General features: G+C 40.6%; 1 protein-coding gene across 1 annotated transcript in view; it reads left to right on the plus strand.

The window, feature by feature from the left end:
• casz1 (castor zinc finger 1) overlaps window positions 1-20,226 on the plus strand; it is a 168,408-nt gene that overhangs the window by 71,368 nt on the left and 76,814 nt on the right. Inside the window, exon 4 of the mRNA XM_079176692.1 lies at window positions 3,542-3,590. The gene's annotated coding sequence lies outside the window, so the exon portion shown is untranslated. The remainder of the gene's footprint in view (window positions 1-3,541; window positions 3,591-20,226) is intronic.

Below are 20,226 nucleotides of genomic sequence, written 5' to 3' on the forward strand. Positions count from 1 at the left end.
TTGTTGCACATGGCTCACCATTCTTTGGTTCTGCATGAGATTGAGGTTTCAAAGGGCTGGACAACAAAAATTAGGCGAGGAGGGGACAGCGGGACTGTGGAGGTAGCTGCCCTCAAGCCCCCAACTCTGTCCTCTCCGAGGGGAAAGGGAGAATAGGAGCCAGACGTGACAGCACAAAAAGGGGCCTACTAGGTGCTGTCCAATGTGCATGAGTAAATGGTAAGTTTGTTCAAAAAGTCAGGACGAAACACCGACAAGAAGACACAAAGTACAGACCTATTCAGTGGGAAGTGTATTCTCGTTGCGGCTTCCAGTTTTCATAATTAGAGGTTGTTTCATGTAGAATGAGGTCACGTAAACTTGTAAGTTTCTCAGTGCATGTGTGGGAAATGTAACCAGGGAACTTAGACAATAGATTGGCAATCATTACAGCAAAGAGGATTATTATTTTAAACTGTTCTGTTCAGTTGAGCGCCTGTTTGTGTGTTCCTGTTATTTAAATGTGTAATAAACGAGACACAACGGTGTGATTTATCAGCTTAACTTGTTTACGAACTTTAGAGTTTGAAAGTAACTTTACTGTATGCAGGTCTGGTTTGCATTAACCATGTTCATCGCATTCAAATGTGGACGCCGCCTTATATTCCACACATGAATGGCTTTGAGCTATTTTCACTTCTGTAAAACTGTTGTGTAGTGATTACCTTTGTGCTCCACCTCGAGTTCTTCTAACAATTACGCATTCTTCTGTCTTTGGGAAATGGCATCGTGAGGTCAAGGTTTTTGCATGTCAGGAGTCCTTTAAGCAATTTGCAATAATTTCCATAGCATCATCACTGCCACCTTCAATAACAAACAAGGTTACACACACATGTTGCTCTTTACACCCAAGCAATCACAGCTGAACGTGTTTTAGTGTTGGAGGGCTTTAGCCTGTTCACACTTGGATAAAGGAGGTCAAAAGCTCCAGACGCACATTTAGCATATTTAGGAATTTAAGCATTAGAAAAGGGTTGCATATCCCTGTAATGCTATAATGAAAGCAGGTAACGTTAAAATTTCAAAATATAGGTGTGAGTGTAGCTGCATCTTATTCTAACTTTGGTGTATGTATGTATTTATTTATTTATTTAGTTCTTTCAGGATCTCAACAATGTGCTGCCAGCCTGTTTAAAAGGTTAAGGCAGTCGGGATATGTTCCTTGATGGGATTTTATCATGCTAGGCATGCGCTGTTTCCTGATGAATATATTAAAATTATTACTGTGCAAACAGAGTTTCTAATTACTGACCTGCTTGCCATTGTACTGTGCGTTCTGTATGCCCCCCTTCTTCTCCATGCCTTGTTTATTTATCTGCACCACTGAATACAGAATAGTCTATGCGATGTCATTTCCATCCACATGAAAATGATTTTGAAAATGCCAATCTTGCCTATTATACAGTGTAATTACTTGTCTGCTTTTTGATTTTATCATATCTTCAGCCAGTGGGGAGATACTTGGAGAGGCTAAACATCTTAGCGGAGCTTGTCAGCTGACGATTTGCGGTGGAAACAAAAAAAAGACCCCCAGTTTGCAAACAAAAGTGCTATCTGCCACATGTATAAAGTCGATGATTGTAGTTTATTGAGGGTTTTACCCACTGTGTGAAGGGCTTCTCTTGAGATTCAGAAATTGCGTAAAGTGAAAATATCTGTTGCCACGTCATACCTGCTTATATAAGGTATGAGTTACTTTGACAGCACTGAACCTTTTGGGGACAATTAATTATTAGTCTCCATACAGAAAACTTGGCATCAGATTGTTGTTGAATACATTTTTCAAATGCATACTCAACAAAAGCGTCTTGAAGAAGGCGTGTGAAATATGGGCAGATGGAAGCACCTTGACGCATTCTCACGTCATGAACGAGCATTTGCTTCTTACCTTTGCTTTCACCCAGCAGGTTTTTCATCTTACGAGGACAGAAACAGAACTTTTGGAATTCATTTTGATTGTCACCGCTGCACCTCTGACATGAGTGGATGCATATATATATAAATACAGTATTTGTGGGTGCAGTGACGAAAGTGTCACAGATTTTACTGGAGCATCTGCACTACATCATGGAAAAGGGCAACCCTGTTGTTTACTTGTCTGCTTGCAATGTTGCACAGGGGGTTGATCAGGGGAGTTGATAGGAGCTGCAATTTAAAAAGAGGACACTGCAGCTCTGAACAAAAACAATTAAAGGAAAATGAAAGACGGCCCCCAAGGGTTAAAAATAGAAAATTATCAACATGCATGCTGGAATCCACTACCCCCACAACACCTCCCGCACCCCCCCACCCCATACCCCCCCTCAAACTTACTGGGCCTGCATTGTTATGTATGATCAGATCTGCCAGTTCTTCCTCTAAGCTCCTTGTCACATTTTGACTTAATGAAGTGCAACTTAGAAGGGAATTGGGTTCATCATGCTAGTCGCACGATGCTCCCTTGTTGTAGCAAACAGGAGTGGCATGGGACCAAAGCGCTACAGCGCGAGTCGTTATCATTCCGGTCAGTCTGTTTAACACAAAATTAAACAAAGAACTAATTAGTGCCTCATGAATTAATAACTGCACTGTTGCTGAGAAGAAGTTAGGTTGCTGAGGGGAGATATAAAATAAGTAGGAAGATCAGGTTAGAATTATTATTACTTTTTCGGGGATGCACGGGCTCTCAAGGTTAGGAAACTTTTGAGAGGATTTAAGAGTGACTCAACTGGTTCTGCCAAAGTCAGTTTCTGTCCTGATGTAACACGGTGTCTGGGTTAATAGATGTCATATACGGCACTGTGCTTTTCTGCATATAGGAGAAAGACGTAGGATATAGGCATAATCTTCAACTTTGTATTTTAGCCATTTATATGATTTTAACACAGTACGAATAAGGAACCAGCACTATGTATTCACTCCCATTACGTACTTTGACCCTTCAGTTGTGTTCTTTATCTGAGCAGTGTTTGATCCAGAAATCTTTTTATACCCGTCATATAACTTTTGTTACTGAGGTTTCATGGCTAAGTGATTTGTTTATTTTTCTATTCGGCAAGACTGTGGTGAGTCACTCTCAGCTACCAAGTAGGAAACTGCTATTACTTATTCTCACCCAAGTATGATTTTAGGATTACTGCCTGTTGGTAAATTATTCCTGGCAAACTGCTGAAATATGCACAGACATAGTTGACTGTACTCTGTGACTGCTCCCCAGGCTTCCTTACAAACTATAGCTTCTCTGTCGCCCCTCCCTCTGTCGCTAACCCCGTTCCCCCAGCTGTAATGTGCGGCCTTGGTATCTGTGCAGTAATACAGAGGGACAGGAGTGAACAAAAGTACACATTTTTTATTTGCATCATCTGGAGGCTTGCTGCTATTATGTCAACCACTGTAGATCAGATGACTTGAGATTAAATGTATGGATTTCTCCAGAGCATGTATGCATGTGTGCATGCGTATACATCGGAATAATCAGTGTCTGTCTGGGTTTTTAATGTTTCTCCTTTGCTCTCCTTCTCAGATGAAGTGAGCCCCCCGTATGGAGTGACTCCCCAGGAAGAGAAAACGAGGTAGGACAAATCCCCAACATGACTGATTACTGTCCCCACCATCTCCCCTGTTCATATCTACAACAATATCAGGCATCTTCATTAATCCCCATGGATCAATGTGTCTGGGGGTTGTAAAAATTGACAAATGACTTATTAGAATCCCACCGTTTTATTTTCCAACTGATTAACTCACAGCAATGTCGTACACTATACAGGCACACTGATGTATCTGTTTTCCAAAGATGGCTTTCTCTCTGTCTCTCTCTCACTCTCTCTTGTTATGAGGGATCTATACAGTAAAATGCACCCCTAACACTGTGTATTACAAACCCTTCCAGGCTGCAACGACTCCAAACTACAAGAGCAATAAGCTGCTTTTGAAATATATGAACTGCTGTTTTATCAGTTTTATGACATAAACAGCTGTCGAACAGTGCTTAGCAGTACTTAAAATACGAAAATATGTTAATGAACACAGAATTGGAAAAGAAACAGCGACAATTTGAAATTACATAAGCTTTTCCCTGGTAGTAATAAAACATGTATTTTAACACTATAATTTCTTATGAATGTGCCAGCACGTATGCCATATTCTGTTATCTACCCTGTAACGTTGTTCCATTAATTATAACTGGATATCCTTTTATGTCTGCTTTATGTCTAGATGTTGTGGTGGCGGCAACATCCCACATTGTCATCTTGACAAAATAATATAATTTTTCCACTATATGGCATTTATTACTGTAACAGACATTAGACACAGACATCTAAGTACAGATGACATCCACCAAATTAACAAGAGTATAAAACCTTTTGTTGCTGATAAAAAATCTGCCTCTGTACAATTTGACTCTCGAGAGGACGCTAATGACTTGTGACTTCAAGAAACTGGGTTGCTTTTTTTTCTCTCTCCCCGAGATGAAACCTTCTGTGCTAATGATGTTAGCTGGTATGAGCACAATGCTGATGTGGGAGTCTGTCATGAGGATGCATACAACAGCCCTTGCCCCTGGCCTCCTAGTCAAGAGGGATCTAAACATTCAGAAGTGACACCGTGGGCTGTCTCATGTCAAGCCAGAGACCCTCACTATCACCGGGGGGTGGCATGGCCGTGAATTGAGGCGGAGGGCTACACCACACTCCTTTGTTTCTGGGGGTGTCACTCACACACCAGACACAGACACACTCCTTGCATCAATCAGGGCTCCAGAAACATGCTCGGTGTGTACCCTCCCTACGACATGATGATGACACTATCCACAGATTTCCACATAGATACAATAATAACAGCAACAGGAGGATGAGAGCTGCAGATCAGATTCAGTGCAGCCACATTTCCCCTCATAAGTTCCCCCCACAGCCGGATGCATGGGTGGACATACACCCATACATCTATAAACAGGTTGCTTTGGAAGCAAAGTTAAGTATGAGTCAACTGTGTGACTACATATACTAACTTAAGTCTTCCCTTGTTTAACCGCATAACAACAACATAACAGAGTGCAGTTAGTTTAATTGGCTTTTGATATATGTTAATGCAACTAATAATAAAGGCCAACTGGCTCTAACACTGGGCTGAAATGACATCCCCTCTCTCCTTTTGGCTCCCACAGACTTAGGCAGGAGAGCGCACCCAGAGCGGAGTCCCTCTCTTAGACAGTGGGAAGAAAATTAAACTGCCAAATTTGTTTTCATTGGTTCCAGGGACGATCTCGGGGGACTTCAAGGCTTTTAATTGAGCTCACTGAGCAGAAATTTGTAGGGCTGCTTACCAACAACAATGGTGTCTCCCTTTTACCTCTCTTGGGTCTCAGTGAAAGATCAGGCAGATTTTTAAGTAATGTGATGCTGTGCTAAAAATGTGGTGCAACATACGGGATTAAGAGCATTAATACAGCAGCAAACAACTATATCGTGGAATAATTTCTACCTACGCAGAGAATGAAGTTGCCCTCCCTCTCTGTGTGTCTTGTAATCTGAGCTTCGGGCCGGCTGTGCATGCTCTTAGTGTGTGCTCATGCATGTGTGAGTGCCCCACTGGCTGGCTCATGGCTACTGCTCTGCACTGTGCTCGTACAACGGTTTCGGATAATAACGTTGCTCCAACCGAAAGCATCATGACAGAGCGTAGCACCCACCCTCTGGTTCCCCCCTCAGGTAAACTCTGTTAGCTCTGTCAGCACCTTTGCTGTAGCTTGCTATGCTAGCGCCTTTAGCATCGTTAGCTTCAGGACGCCGGCTCAGCTGTCGCCATGTTGAGAGCCGTTCAGAGCCAATAGAAGTGATCCCAATCTCGTATATATAGCACTTTTAAGGTTTGTTTTTACTTGTAGTTCTTCATGGAAAACAAGGAAATGTGTTTGATAATGATTTAGAATTTAAAGTCAAAGTCACTTTGTTGGTTTTTCAAGGTTTGTGTGTAGGAGGGCAATTATTCTCTAATAAAAGTTCATTCAGTCATGGATAAAGGTAAATAAAGTCCACAGTTCACCTTGGGAAATAAAAATGTTCTCACTGAGAAAAAAGAGCAACAATTCATGAAACTCAATTTGGTATTATCGTATCACCCAGTATAGTATAATAGCAAAAAACGAGAAGCCACCTTCTCGTTTTTTCTGCACTTTTCTCACTCCTCTTTTTGTCCTTTTAAATTTTTCCAATGTGTCAAAACAAGCAAAGGCTACATGGAAACGGCCGTCCTGTGTAAATATTTATGATGTAACATCTCCATGTGAATAGACTTTCCTCCCAATCCATCCATCATTACGGGCATATCGTGAAAGCCCACCTCCCGGTGGTGGCTCAGGGCCTTAGGAAGCTCAGACAGGAGCGGCGTGTCCCCCTCTCATTCAAAGTATTTGTTTTTCTTTTGACTGGGGGCAGCCCAACTGTGAGGGCATTTCATGTGTCAGCCCCGCCGTTTTCATTCAGGGCTGACTTCAAAGCCCATTTTGGTCCATTGTTTCTGTGACGTGGCTGCTGGACCCGAAAAATGCCCAAACAGAAAAATGTGATGTAGGTCAAATTACAGCAGTTGTGCCTCTGGAAAAAAAGAGGAATTCTTACGGTCAAAACATAAAGCCCTGGTTACCACCTAACCCTAGCTTTTGTGCTTGTTGTCCTCATACCTCTTTATTTGTTCATTGTCGAACTGAATGGAAGTTGGGGAACGTAGAATAAAGAGGCTGGAGTTCAAAGTGCTTGGTGCTTGTTTTAAGTGTAATCCATAATATTCTGCGTTTATATCACTCCACACAGGAACAAAATGTAAAATGTTATTGGAGACTGTACTGAGGTCCTGTATTTTTAGGTTATTTGCTTATGCACGTGTGAATGTGACTTCAGGCTATATACAGTCTATCTGTTAGGGCCTTTGTGAGCACAATTCTTGGAATTGTGCAATTATTTGAAATATGAAACATGTCTTCATTTGGTACAAACAATGTGGGAAGAAGGATCTGCTGCCGTTTTTCAAGCTCTGCAGTCTTTAAGAATGTGAAGGTGCAGTAGATTTATGAGGTTGTGTGTTTGCAGAAGTAGGTAAGTCTACTGCCTTACCTAAGTGGATTACAAGGTTTTAGGCTTTTCTCCTTGCACAACTTATCGGCAGAAAATAGGCGTTGCAGACGTTAGCGAAATATTGCCAGCCAGACTCTCATAACATTATCATTAGCCATGGAGGATTGCTGAAATGTGATTAATACATCACCATTTTGACAGACTGAGCTTGAAAAGGTAATATGGATTATTACAATGGTTGTAGAGCTCAATACCGCCATCCACGTTTATCCATTTATCTGCAATGATGAGACTCCTTTGTGTTGTATAGCATTGTAACATCTATCTAAATAACAAAAGATATCTCTCCCACACACAATTGTCGTGCTGTTAATATTCAGCCCATGCGACAATGCACATGGGAATGGAGTGATGAGACAAACTTGACTCAGAAAGGGGGAAAAGTCCATAGAACATTATGAGCATTATGAATCGATGTTCAAGCCTCTAGTACCTGGCAATGTTTCCTTTGCTTAGGTATCTGATTACCTTCAAACTAAAATATTGCTCCTTTATTGTTCAATTACAACTGGTTGAGTGCTGAGTCATGCAATTCACTATCTAAGAGCTATTTTTCTGTCTTTGTGAATACGATCTGTGTGTGTTTCATTTAGTTGGCCTTGGACGAGACACGTTGAATAAATGCCATTTTTCTGTCGTTTCAAGTGCCTCTTTACTCTCTGTGGATCCATTCAAGCTTTCAATACCTTTTCTCCCCCTCTCTTCTCCTGTCTCTTTTTTTCCACGAGCAGGAGGGTTTTACTTTACTCCTTTGTCATCCTAATTGATTGCATTAACCTTTTGAGTATTGAATTTCCTGTGCATCACGCCGAGCACAATGTGGAATATTATCATAATCCTTCCAAGTAATGGACACAGGGCAATCAACAATGCTTTAGGAAAAGTACATCTTTGAAAGATGGAGCATCATATTATTTTCAGTCCAAAGACCTGGATAGAGGAAGACGGTTGAGCTTTAAGAAACTTTGTCAATAAGTGAAGTATGTTTCTTTTTTTTTTATCTAATAAAGTGAAGTCAGAAGAGCTTATGCTATGTTGGGAAACGGTGTTTTAGCTTATGCATTTGTCTTGTCCTGATGAAATGACCTATACAACACTGTTACACAAGCACATACATGATCAGTCTGAAATGCTTTTTTTCTTGATATTTCGATATGACAAATTATTCCATGAAAAGGGATCAGTAATGACAAACTGGATATCTAGCAGCTCAAATTCTTGGTGAAAATTGTAATATTTATTTTTATCTGAGCCATTTTTGCATACTATTACAATCTTTAGAAGAACCCCAGCTTCACTTAAACTAATTATATACAGTAAATACTCAAGAGTTCTTTCAACAGTCGCAATTATTTCTAATGGCCTCGCAGCCTTTTTAAAATATTATAATAATTTACTGGAAAATTAAAATTAAAAAAACTAAGGGAATAAGGATATCAGCTATGATTTACACACGTTGGTCAAATGGTGGCATGCTATGGAGCAGCGTTATCCAGCATGAACAATGGCGACACATTTTGACACAATCACCTGTGCTTCCTAAAGCCCTGGGTTATCGCCATGTGGCCAAAGCTAGTAGTACTGCCAATGCTAGTTGGGCTCACTTTAATGCACAGCATTGGCTCTGGAACCAAACTCCTCGATGCAGGGTCAGTATAATTGAGTAGTGAGAGGTGAGTGAGAGGTGCCAGGCTGTGCTGGGATAGTCACAAGTTCCTGGTTCAGCGCTTGCTGAGTTTTCATTTGTATGTTTTGGAGATCCCTATGATTCAGCAGGACGTTATTACTCGAGAGACTGTAGCATCTGGGGCTGTGGAAGCAAACACATGTGTCCCACAAGAGTCCATACTCGGTCCTATTTTATTTACAATTTTTATTTGTGTTGCAATATTATTTATATACAATTTTATTTTTATGCAGACGACATCATTATGTATAGTTCTGCCTCATCTTTAGCGAGTGTTATAAAGGAACTGCAATCTGTTTTCGATGTTGTTCGGAGGAATCTCTTCTTTGAATCTTGTACTAAACGTTGACAATCAAAATGATGTGCTACTCGGGGTCAAAGAAGACAGCTGATGGTGTGTATCAGATTGTCACTATAAATAATAAGGTGATAGAACAAGTCTCAATTTACAAATACTTCCCCCCCTAGATGACAATCTGTCTTTTAAACATCATATCAATTGTCTTACAAAAACACTCAAGATGAAGTTAGGCTTTTATTATAGAAACAAATGCTGTTTTTCTTTTGGGGCAAATCACAAATTAATTCAAAAGACACTTATATCAGCAAACTATTATGGTGTTATTATCACTGTCACTGAACGACACTGCTAATTCATTGGTTTAGGCAATTTGCTTTGTGTCTGAAGTGGGTTACATGTCTCTCTTATGTGAAATTTCTTATGTTATTTTTTTAACTTTTTGCTGTTTTGTTAGTAAGCCTTTTATGGAGGACTCTCTCAGAGAAGATATTTTAAATCCCAATAGGAATTTCCTGGTAGAATAATGGTTGACTAAAAAACTGGGGCGTTGAAGAAGTCTGGGGCTGTCATGGAGAAAAACTTTCAGTTGGCTTTAAAGAGATTCTGGAAAACTGTGAGACAGGAAAGGGAGGCAAGGCCTAGGCTGTTCTCAGATGAAATGCTGATCTCAACTAGGCATGTGGTCAATAGTTGTTAAGAACTTTAAGAAACTCCTGTCCCTCTGTAGAGGATGCAGAGCAAAAAAAAAACAAACCTTGAGGGATCCCTTGCCTCTCAGTCAGTGGTCACTGAGGTCGGCCAATTTCTCAGCAGTGGCAAGGGAGGATAAGAGGGTGGATAAGATTTGCCGTGAGATGTTGGGGTGGTTCCCTTTTTTTACAATAATGAAACTGATGGGTGTGTTATAATAATTAGGTATCACACTGTTTAGCTTCCCTGAGAAAGCAAATACCAATCTGATGGAATGGAGGCTCCATCTGAGAGTCAAACAAGCAGATTCAAGAGGAGCATTGCAGATTCCTGGTCATGGAAAAGTGCCCATCGAGTCCACATGTGTTTCATGGATTTTGCGGAGGCTTATGAAAGTGTCCCTTGTCGGGGAAACTGGTGGAATATATGACCCTGCCATCCAACATGCCATCTGGACATTGTACAAACAACCTAAGATGTATATCTGAATTCTTGTTCTTCACCAGATTAGTGGGGTTGTGTTTCGTCGGTGATGACAAAATTGCTTCTCTGCTTTTTGCCAAGGATATTATCATGTTGCTTGTTTGCACTAGACAGCAAGGAGCTTTACTGGGAGGATACAATGCACATGAAGGTTTATAGGGAACCTTCAATATCCCAATTCCCTCAGGCAACCACTACAAGTCATTAGCGCAGTGACAATAGTGAGAACTCTCACCATGATCTCACCTACGAACAATGTCATTTGTGTTCACTGAGGTGACTAGCCAAGCTGCAAGCACCACTGCCAGGCAGTTTCTAAAGAGGCAGTAATACGCTCCTCAAATGCTATTATTAGCTATTCCCTAAAAATGGTTAACATGCTTACTTTTGCCAATTCATGGAAATCTATCTAGAGGATGTTGAGATATTTCACTGGATAACTGATACTTTGACCTTGATGACCCTAACAGTAGGCTACTGCAGATATTGTGTAACTTTTGACCACAAAATAACAAAATCGGTGTCAACACATCCTGTTCTTCTGCACTGTGTCAATGAAATTGCGACCAAGCGAGCATAGTAACATCATGAACAACAGTGAATGCACATTCAAGTTGAAGCTCATTCTTGTCACTTATTCAGGTGAGAATGAAGTGGTAGCGCAGCAAAATAATTTTGGTTTAGGGGAAAGTATCAGTTGATTTTCCCTATTTTCTTTAAGGGTCTTTGCTTGTGAATTATTTAGCGGAAATCCTCTCATATTGGTTCATTATTATCTGTCTCACTGGCCCACATTGACATGAATGGATAATCAAACAGGGGCAGCAAAATAAATTTGAACAATCATTACACATATATATATATATATATATATATATATATATATATATATATATATATATATATATATATATATATATATATATATTATATAACACTGCAGCTCCGCTACATCAATAATATTGAGGCCCCAAGCCTAAAACCTACAGTAGACACTCCAAGGATAACAGAACAATAATAGCCTGTTAACTAGGCAGGAGGTAGCCTATTGGCCGATTGAGTTTAATCTGTTGCTCTAGCAATTTTATTTAAACATGATGTAAAAGGCATAAAAAGTAGTTTATGTTGCAAGACCAATGTAATACCCATAACTGTCTTATAAAGGCTTTATGTCAGGAGGCTTTAGGGGAAGTGTCACTAGAATAACACTGATCAGCCTTGAGCTCGGGAATTAGAGACTGCAAATCTTTTGAGCATAACGGGACAACTGGGATAGTTTGGAGCGATACAAGTGGGCTGCAATCTTTGCTTTAAGAATTTATATATATTTCATACAGCTTTTTACAGTATTTATCATCTTGTTTTCAGAAAAAGCTACCACACATGAAACTACGTTATGGGACAAAATGTAATATCATGGGGATAGAAACCAATAACCACTATGCAGCATGTAGCATACGATGCTAGCTATGTTTGCTCAGATGTAATTTTTTGCAGTGGCAAGAAATGTTTTGGATTATCTGCAGCCCACTTAGAACCATACATGCTGTCTATTTCTGCCATAAACCGCCTAATTACAGTATTGCTGGACTACAGACTGTCGTGTGTTTCTCTGTAAACAGTAGCATAAATCCATTAAAGTAATTGATTGTTGAAAAACAGACAAATCTTGTTATCACGTTTCCTTGGCAACGGCAAGCATTATCTGGGCTGTGTTGATGAATTGAAGCAAAACACCCTGTAATTCATATCAACTCTATTATATTTTTCAGCTCAAAGAGGAAAAATCAATTGAAACACGCTCTTATGCATGGATAGATGCTTGTTTTGATCAATACTATTTTCACAGGGATAGTGCCTTTGAGTTTGATTGAGGCCAGGTTATACAAAGCTAGCCAGTGGTGCTCAGTACTGATGCACACATGTAGATATTCAGAGAGGGCACAGTCACTGTTGCTGTACATTTTCTAGCACTTTCACCTGAGTTTTATTGATCAAAATAGAATCAAGTGATTGAGTGAGGACACGGGTCACCAAATAGGTCAAGGTCAGTCAACAGCACAAAGCCTAATCCTGTCCATCTTTTGTATTCCATCAAGCGTCACTGGTATTCCACTGGGAACCTGTGCCCACAGCATATGGAAACTAAGGGCCCATAGTTCAATTATACAAGCCCATTGAGCTTTAGAATATTGACATATCTCTGTACTCTGAAAATGTCATGGATAATGATCAACCAGTTCACCAGAAAATGCTTTCATACAAACCAAGATCTGGAGGCTAGCTGTGGAGTGCATTGCATGTGTGGACTGTAGCCATAAGGTCAGAATGTTGCTGCTCAAAGGTACAGTAGGTTTGATATGCACGAGACCTTTTTGTTTTCTCCGAGAAACATCACACATCCACAGCCACACGCGGCGTTCACAAAAATGATGCATATCATAGTGTAAATCAGGTGTATGGCAAAGGTCGTGAAAGTGGGTGAAGCGATATGCAGAGATTGCACAACAGATCTAGTCACGTTCAATGATCACTGTTCATTGCCATTATCACCACCTGGTAGACTTTACCCATAGATGTGATACATTGTAAGACTTTTATATATATATTTATTTATTCATTGGTTGCTATATATTCTGAGTGAAGACTTTTCAAACTCAAAAACATGGCTGACCACAAAGCGGCTTGCTGGACGTACCTTAACTTAACACTTTGTCTCTTTCTTTACGTTAATCCCAGTCTTGCTCTCTCTATTCAGCAACACATACAGGCAGAATCTTAATTGATCTAATCTGGTTACTGCTTTCTATTTTCAACAGTTCCATTACAAAACTCCCATCCTCCCCCACCCTGTCTCTCTCCCTTCACCTCCCACACTTTCTACCCCCCATCTGCCCTGACCTACATGGTAGTCACATGGCCCAGGCTCCCTGGCTTGGCATTTTATGGAAAATCTGCAGGAGATAAAGCCACAGGGTTTAAAGTGTTAGCCCTGCCTGTCCTTTGAGGAGGGCTAAACACTGAATGAGGTGTTATTGCATCAATGCTGTTGGACACACACCTGCCGCAAAGAGGATACCTTCCTCCCCCCCTTCCCTCTCTCCCTCTCCCTCCTCGGTTTGATGGGATTTAGTAGAGTGTCACCACTGTGACTTTGGGGGATTTCTCTTTCCCTGTCACTGTCTTATGCATGCTTGCTTGGGTTATTTACTTAACTTGTCCAGAAAATGGACTGTGATCTGCAGCTTACTGCCAAAGCTAAGGAGGCACAAGTGCCTCATGCTAGTTAAGATGTGCCAGACAGGCACCTAGACACTTGCTTGCGGCTCTGGCTTGCTTACTCCCTAGTTGGTGCTGAGGGCTTAGTTTTGCACTGTGACCGAGTCCCCTTCACACTGTTGTCTGCCTGTAAATTTTCTGCTGCCCTTGCTATTCAGCCAATTACAGCAAAAGAGCTTTAGTGATTTTTTTTTTCTTCCCTTCTCTTCCTCCTGGTGTGTATTTAAATATTTATTTTACAAGCGAATGACAAGCACAGCTGAAGGTTAAAAAAAAAAAAAATGCTGAATTTCATAGTGCATATAATGTCAACGTTTCTTTCTATTGTAGTACTAATCAATAGAAGTCAGTTTGTACAGAACAAATGCACACAGGGCAGACTAACGTAGCTTCCTCGCCTGTTGCGCTTCAATTTTGATTCTTCCTTCCTGTTATTACCTTAAATGTAGAGAGGACACACTGCAGCTTCAAATTCCCGTAGTATTCCCGTTAGTTTTGTCAACATAGTCTTTAATAGTGAACAGTTTGTTTGGATCTATGAGTGAAAGATTGTGTGTTCCAGTAAATGCATAAATGACTGGTTTGATTTTCTTTTCTTGTTGTGGAACCTATAGCTAGGACAGACACAGCGATTGTTGTTAACATTCAAGTGACTATATGAGATACTGTGAGAGTGTAAGTGAAGGCAAATAAGTTTAGTTCTTCCCTCACCTCTTGACATTAATCTGCTCTGTCCCACACTGTCAACCTTAGTAGCTACATATTCTATAATTGGTTTAGAAGTGCACACCCCTAAGCCCATTCACAATAATAAGGTCTGCTGTATTTCAATGCATGCACCATATGGTCCTTTCAGGCAGGATTCTTGAGTTGTTTATTCATTTTGAGGCTAGGATATGGGACTAAATATATTTGACCTGATGTCTGTAAAAGGCCACTCAATGAATATCAATCCAATGCTAAATGTAATGCAGAGCCACAAAGCAGTTTAGGAATGCATTCAAAGTGCTGTGCCATTTTGCATTCTGGTGCTAAAATGACCAGAGAAAAATACTTGATAAGATAAAGCAGTCAGGACAGCTTTGCATCGCTGTGGCAATTGGCTGTGGTCATATTGTAGCTACACTTGAGTGGGTGAAGTGCAGATTTACAACAGTCCCACTGCACCAAAAAAAGAACATCACATAGGTTTTATTGTTCTGGCTGTCATAAAAAGAAAACCAGAAGTTACACAAGTGATAATTGTGCATAAAAGAAGTGACACCACAAAATGCACAGTGTTCCAAAACAAGAGAGCAGAAGAATAAAGGGCTCTTTCCACCAGTGTAAAATCAGCCACGCCTAGCAGTGGGAACGGAAAGCAAAACTGCTTAATGTGACAAAATAAAGACAGAAACACTCCAAGGGAAAGTTAGAATTAGGATCCTGAAAGATTTATGCCTCCATTTTATTTATAATTTGTTTTCTTTTCCTTATTGGAATTGAGTTGCAACTGAATATTTGATGAACAAAGCCTAGAAGTAAGGATGTTATGTCAGCAAGGAAACAAAAGTAAAGAGAAACAACCAAGAAATGTTTTTTGCAAAGTTTGCTCTTTGGAATAAACTACTATGCCTCTGCTTTCACAAGTGACTTTATAATTGAATGTAGGGGGAGTTCGCTATCTGCAGGTTGTGCTGAGCCCTAGCGAGGCTAGCTGCGCCTTTCCGCATGCACTGCGCCGAGTGCTGGGTACTCTCCGTGCACAGAACACCATCTGCATTTTGCTGTTAACGCGCCTTCACATCCAAGGGAGGATTAGGAGAAAATCCCCTGTTTTTTTTCAGCCAGTTGACAAATATCAGATTTGTCTCTAAAAAATTAGCTCCATCTATATCTCCCGCCATATGACACACAAAAAAGATTATCTTTAATACCCAGCCAGCTTGGGTGTGGAAAAAGCAGATTAAAGTTTCAGTTTGGTCATATTTACCCAGCCACTTCAACTACAAGACAGCCTGCATTACACAGTAGACAGACCTCTTCACAAAGATCCCTCCCTCCACCCACTCCCACACCCACCCCCAAGCCTTTTCCTTCCAGAAACAAGATGTCTGCCTTGAAACAATTAGACATCATGCTTAAATAATTCATCATTTCCCAGTCAGTCTTTCTCTTCTACGTGTCCTTTAAACAGACAGAGTGAGCTTCCAAAGGGGCTAAAGTGAATAACAGCAGCAGGTGCCTTTTCAGATGGAGCTTTGTAGTCTGCAGAGGGTGCTGAGCTGTTATTTTAGTGGCCCACTGGTGAGGAGCAGGGGGTGGCTGGGAAATGGACCTGGTGGCTGACCTGAGACCCCAGAGCTGTCCTATTAGCAGTGTGGTCGCCACTACACGTTACCAGCAGCAATTCCTGGTTTCAGTGGCACTCGCATGCCGGGCGAAACGGAGCCGGAAAACAACAATACAATATTCACCCATGGTCACCTGTGTGAAGCTAAAGAAGCAAAAACCATTGCTTGAATTCCCATTTGACAATTTAAGAACCTTACTTCCCAAGAATAAACTCCTTCGACCCTGAAGGAGGTCATTCGTGTCTGCAGTGACAGATTGTAAGACTGGACTTGCATGATTATTACCCATCAGCATGCATCAGAGGGATTTAAACATATGAGTAAGATGCTCCCTAAGCCTCTGCTAAGTCAATATGTTCTTCCTGACCATTTCATTATCAAATGCATAATCGTCATCTGCCGAGCACAGAACTGAAGGCCTACGGCCCTACCTGGTGTCCTGGATGTTGACTTCCTTGCTTCCGCTCAAGACCACTGCCCCACCCAGAGGTTGCTTTATGAACACAGGAGCCCCATAAATGAAATTAAGGTGTCAATTAGTCAATTACAGCATAATAACTCTGAGGGCAGACATTTAGAGACAGAGAGAACCTCAGCTAAGTTCATTTCCTCCGGCCCAGGAGCCTAGCGCTTGGCACACGTCACTCCCCACCCAGACTCGCTGAATAAAGGCCCCAGTGCTCTCCCTAATGTTATTTTCCCCTGGATATCTTTTTTGATCAACAATTTCCTTTCATGGGTTTGTTTTTCAGATGCGCTTTTTCTCTCCCCAATTTGGCTAGGGAGAATTTTATAATTTAGTAATTAAAATCTTTGTTAGGCTTTAGAAATTGTGGCTAATTGAATTTAATGGGAAGATGAATTTCAATTTTATTTGATTAGCAGGACCCCTGGCATAGGTATTTATGGAAAAAACTCCACAAAAATATGCTGTGTGGGCTAAGATGGCATAATAGAATTACTCTTAATCGGATTTCACTGTCATGAATTTCACTCTAATTTCACTCTAATTTTCCATTAGATAGCTGGTTTACAAATATTTGCTCATCTGCGATGGGAAAGGCTATCTGTCTAAAATGATTACAGAGCAAGCCTTCAGAAATATGTCCCTTTTTTCCCCTCCCTTTTAAAAACCAGATTGCGAGGGATCAAAATTAGGAAGATTGCATTATGGATGTCTGCATCCGGGAGAGCAGTGGGGGAGATATGATGATTACGGCCGGGGGATGAAAGCAGTGTCAAGAAAAATGTATGACTCAAAAACATAGGCCTATTCTATCTACAAAATCTCTGCTCTCAGCACACCGCCGCCAAGCAACATGCTATATCATAATTCATGTAATATCATAAACAGTGCATGAATATGAGAAAGGCAGTGCGGCACGTTGACAAACACACAAATATACCTTATACCTCATACAAACTCCATGTTAATTGCTTTCAAGTGTGTACCTATAATGAGATTTTGCAATGTGATTTTCATAGTATATGTATGTAGCTGTATATATACAGCTATACAGCAATTATGAAAATCAAATGAGATTCTGAAGAATCATTGTCATGAGTAATGCAAATGATGATCATCAAGAAGTGGCGTATTGCCATCATCCTTGTTCTGTCTGTATTTGTGTGTAAGTTTAATATTCAGCTCCTTCTCTGCTTAAAAATAAATATATAATGCAATATAAACAGACGTGAGAGGGAATAATATCCCACATCACAGACAACCTCGAATAACACTAGGGTGAACTCTTGTTGAATCCCACTTTAAAAGACCCTGCTTCGGAATTAAGCTTTTACACGTTCAATTTCCTGCCAATTTGACAACAACATGCCAGTGAATATCAAGAACAAACTTGATCCATTGTCTGCTGAAAAACACAACTATTTTAATTAGTTGTGTTCAAAGTTTGATGCGGTAGAAGTGCTTTGTGCCGCTCCCTCCTGCGTAATCTCCCACCTGTCCACTCCACCGGTTAGGACAGACCTCCACCCCACGCCAACTCACACTCACTCCATCGCCTCCCATTCGCTCACTCACTCTTTGCCCCGAACTGCCAGAGACAGCAAGAGGGGTTCAAAAACACAATCTGACTCTCGGCAAAGGTCAGATTTCTCACTCGGCATGTCTCTGGGCTTTGGGCACAAAAGCCACTGAATTCACATCTATCAACTGGGCCCTAGCTTTTGTCCTGGGGAATGGAGGACTCGGGAGTGGGCCCTTCACCAGACCAGCCCCTCCTGGAGTGCACTGTCAGGGGCAGCCAAACGTCTGGCCCGGCGGCCCTTTGACTGATGTACCCCTGCCATGTCACACGCACGGAAGCGTGCACACACACTCTCACACGCATACACACTCCACCTTGCCCTCTACATTCTCCCGCATGCTCCATACAATACCCTCACACCACATCAAACGAAAATCCCCACAGTTCCTTTTGAAAAGCAATGGTTTCGGCCCCAAAGATGGCAGCTCAAGGGCCAGAAGGGCTGTAATGCATGGACGACCCCCCCCTCCCTCCCTCCTGTGGACACCCCTGTAAACTAAAACCTCCCCCAATATCAAGTTTAGATATACTGCAGCAGTCTTTGTTTTACTTTGTATTGATATGCTGTACCTATGTGGAAGAAAGTCTCAAAGTGTTGCAGCCACACATGTTTTCATATGGTTTTTTTCAACCACAACCCTTTAAAACTTTTATTTTTTTTAAATAATCTACATATATACGTATTGCAGTGCGGTTTGTATTAAGATACTCACCAATTTTAATAATTACAGGACCATTGATCTGAGTCTTTTAGTGACTATTGTATTTTAGCTTGACTGACTATATTTGTCTTTTGCATGACATTACATGAACAGATTTATAAATATGGGAACAACAACTAACCTGCTCCAGAGTTGTCTTCGAGATAACATATCAACTAATATAAAAGCGACGCCTACTGACCAATCAAAGAGCAGTGCGTGGATCGTTAGATAACATCACACAACTACGAAGAAGTTAAAGTCATAATCTAGACTGAAAGCAAAACAGTTTGAACTGCAAAAAGTACAGCTGGCAATAAATCACCGACTGTGTGAATGTGTAAATGGTTAGGCTTATATAATCACTGGTACGTCTAGAGCATGTTAGATCCTACTATAATTACATGTGAGTATTCCATTAAATTGCTGTGTTGTTAAGAAGTATTCTTATGCCTTATGTGACGATATTTTAGCCTTATTGTGTGTGAAACGGACTTGAAAAAGAAAGGCTATAATAATTCAAAGCTTTGAGTAGACTGCAAGTAGGGCTGTAAGAAATAGTGTAAGCTACACTACTATTGGTAGTATTATACGATCTGTGGAATTGCATTCCAGTGGTGGCCAAAAAGTCCCAAGAGTCAAAATGTATAGAAAAAAAGATAGATGTAATCACTTCCAAAAAATGTTATGTTTTTTATCTGAAAAATATTCTGCTTCATTACTTATTTCTTGGTGTTCAGCCTTTTAAAAACAACATTTTCACTGAGGTGAAAAAAACCCAGTTTGGTCTCCTGCATGCAACACGCACCTATATCAACGGGTTGGTCGAGCAGCAATCTAACAGCACCATGAATTACATTTACACAACCACAATAACACAAAATGAGTTTATATTCTCTTATCATATATTCACTTATGTATGTCAGCCTCTTGTATGATGCAGTGCGACGTGTCGGAGACGTGCCTAACAGTCGCAAAGACTGGTACTTTTATGTGTACTCTATGTGATTATAAGATATGAAACTAAGCCTATTTACAGCTTTGAATTAAGTTTTTATATTTGCCCCCAAGTCCGTTTCATACCACCAGGGTTGCAGCTGAAATAATAATAATTTAACCAGCAGGATGAATAAAGTATCTTCTATTCTATAAGAATACATCTAAGCAACACATTAACTTAACAGAATACCAACATGTTATAGTAGTCAGATCTACTCGTTCGCACAAGTATATTGGGCAGTGATGCTACAAGTCTGTTAATTCACACATTCACACATTCGGCAACTTTTTTGCCAGCTGTACTTCCTGTGTTTAGCAGTTGTAACTGTGTTACATTTAGCCTGGGCTATCTTTTTATCTTCTTCGTATTTGTCTAATATCATAGTTTCCTTATCGTTTGTAAAACATGCAGCTCTGCTGACAGTAGTAGTAGACTTGTTGGTCATATGCTGCTAGCACTGCCCGTTTTATGTGACCACGCTAGCGAGATTAGGAAACCCAGGTTGACTTACCGAGCTGATAACCAACGTCGTAGAACCGCTAAACGGGATTAC

This window comes from Pholis gunnellus (genome assembly GCF_910591455.1).
Source record: "Pholis gunnellus genome assembly, chromosome: 2".
NCBI classification, from domain to species: Eukaryota; Metazoa; Chordata; class Actinopteri; order Perciformes; family Pholidae; genus Pholis; species Pholis gunnellus.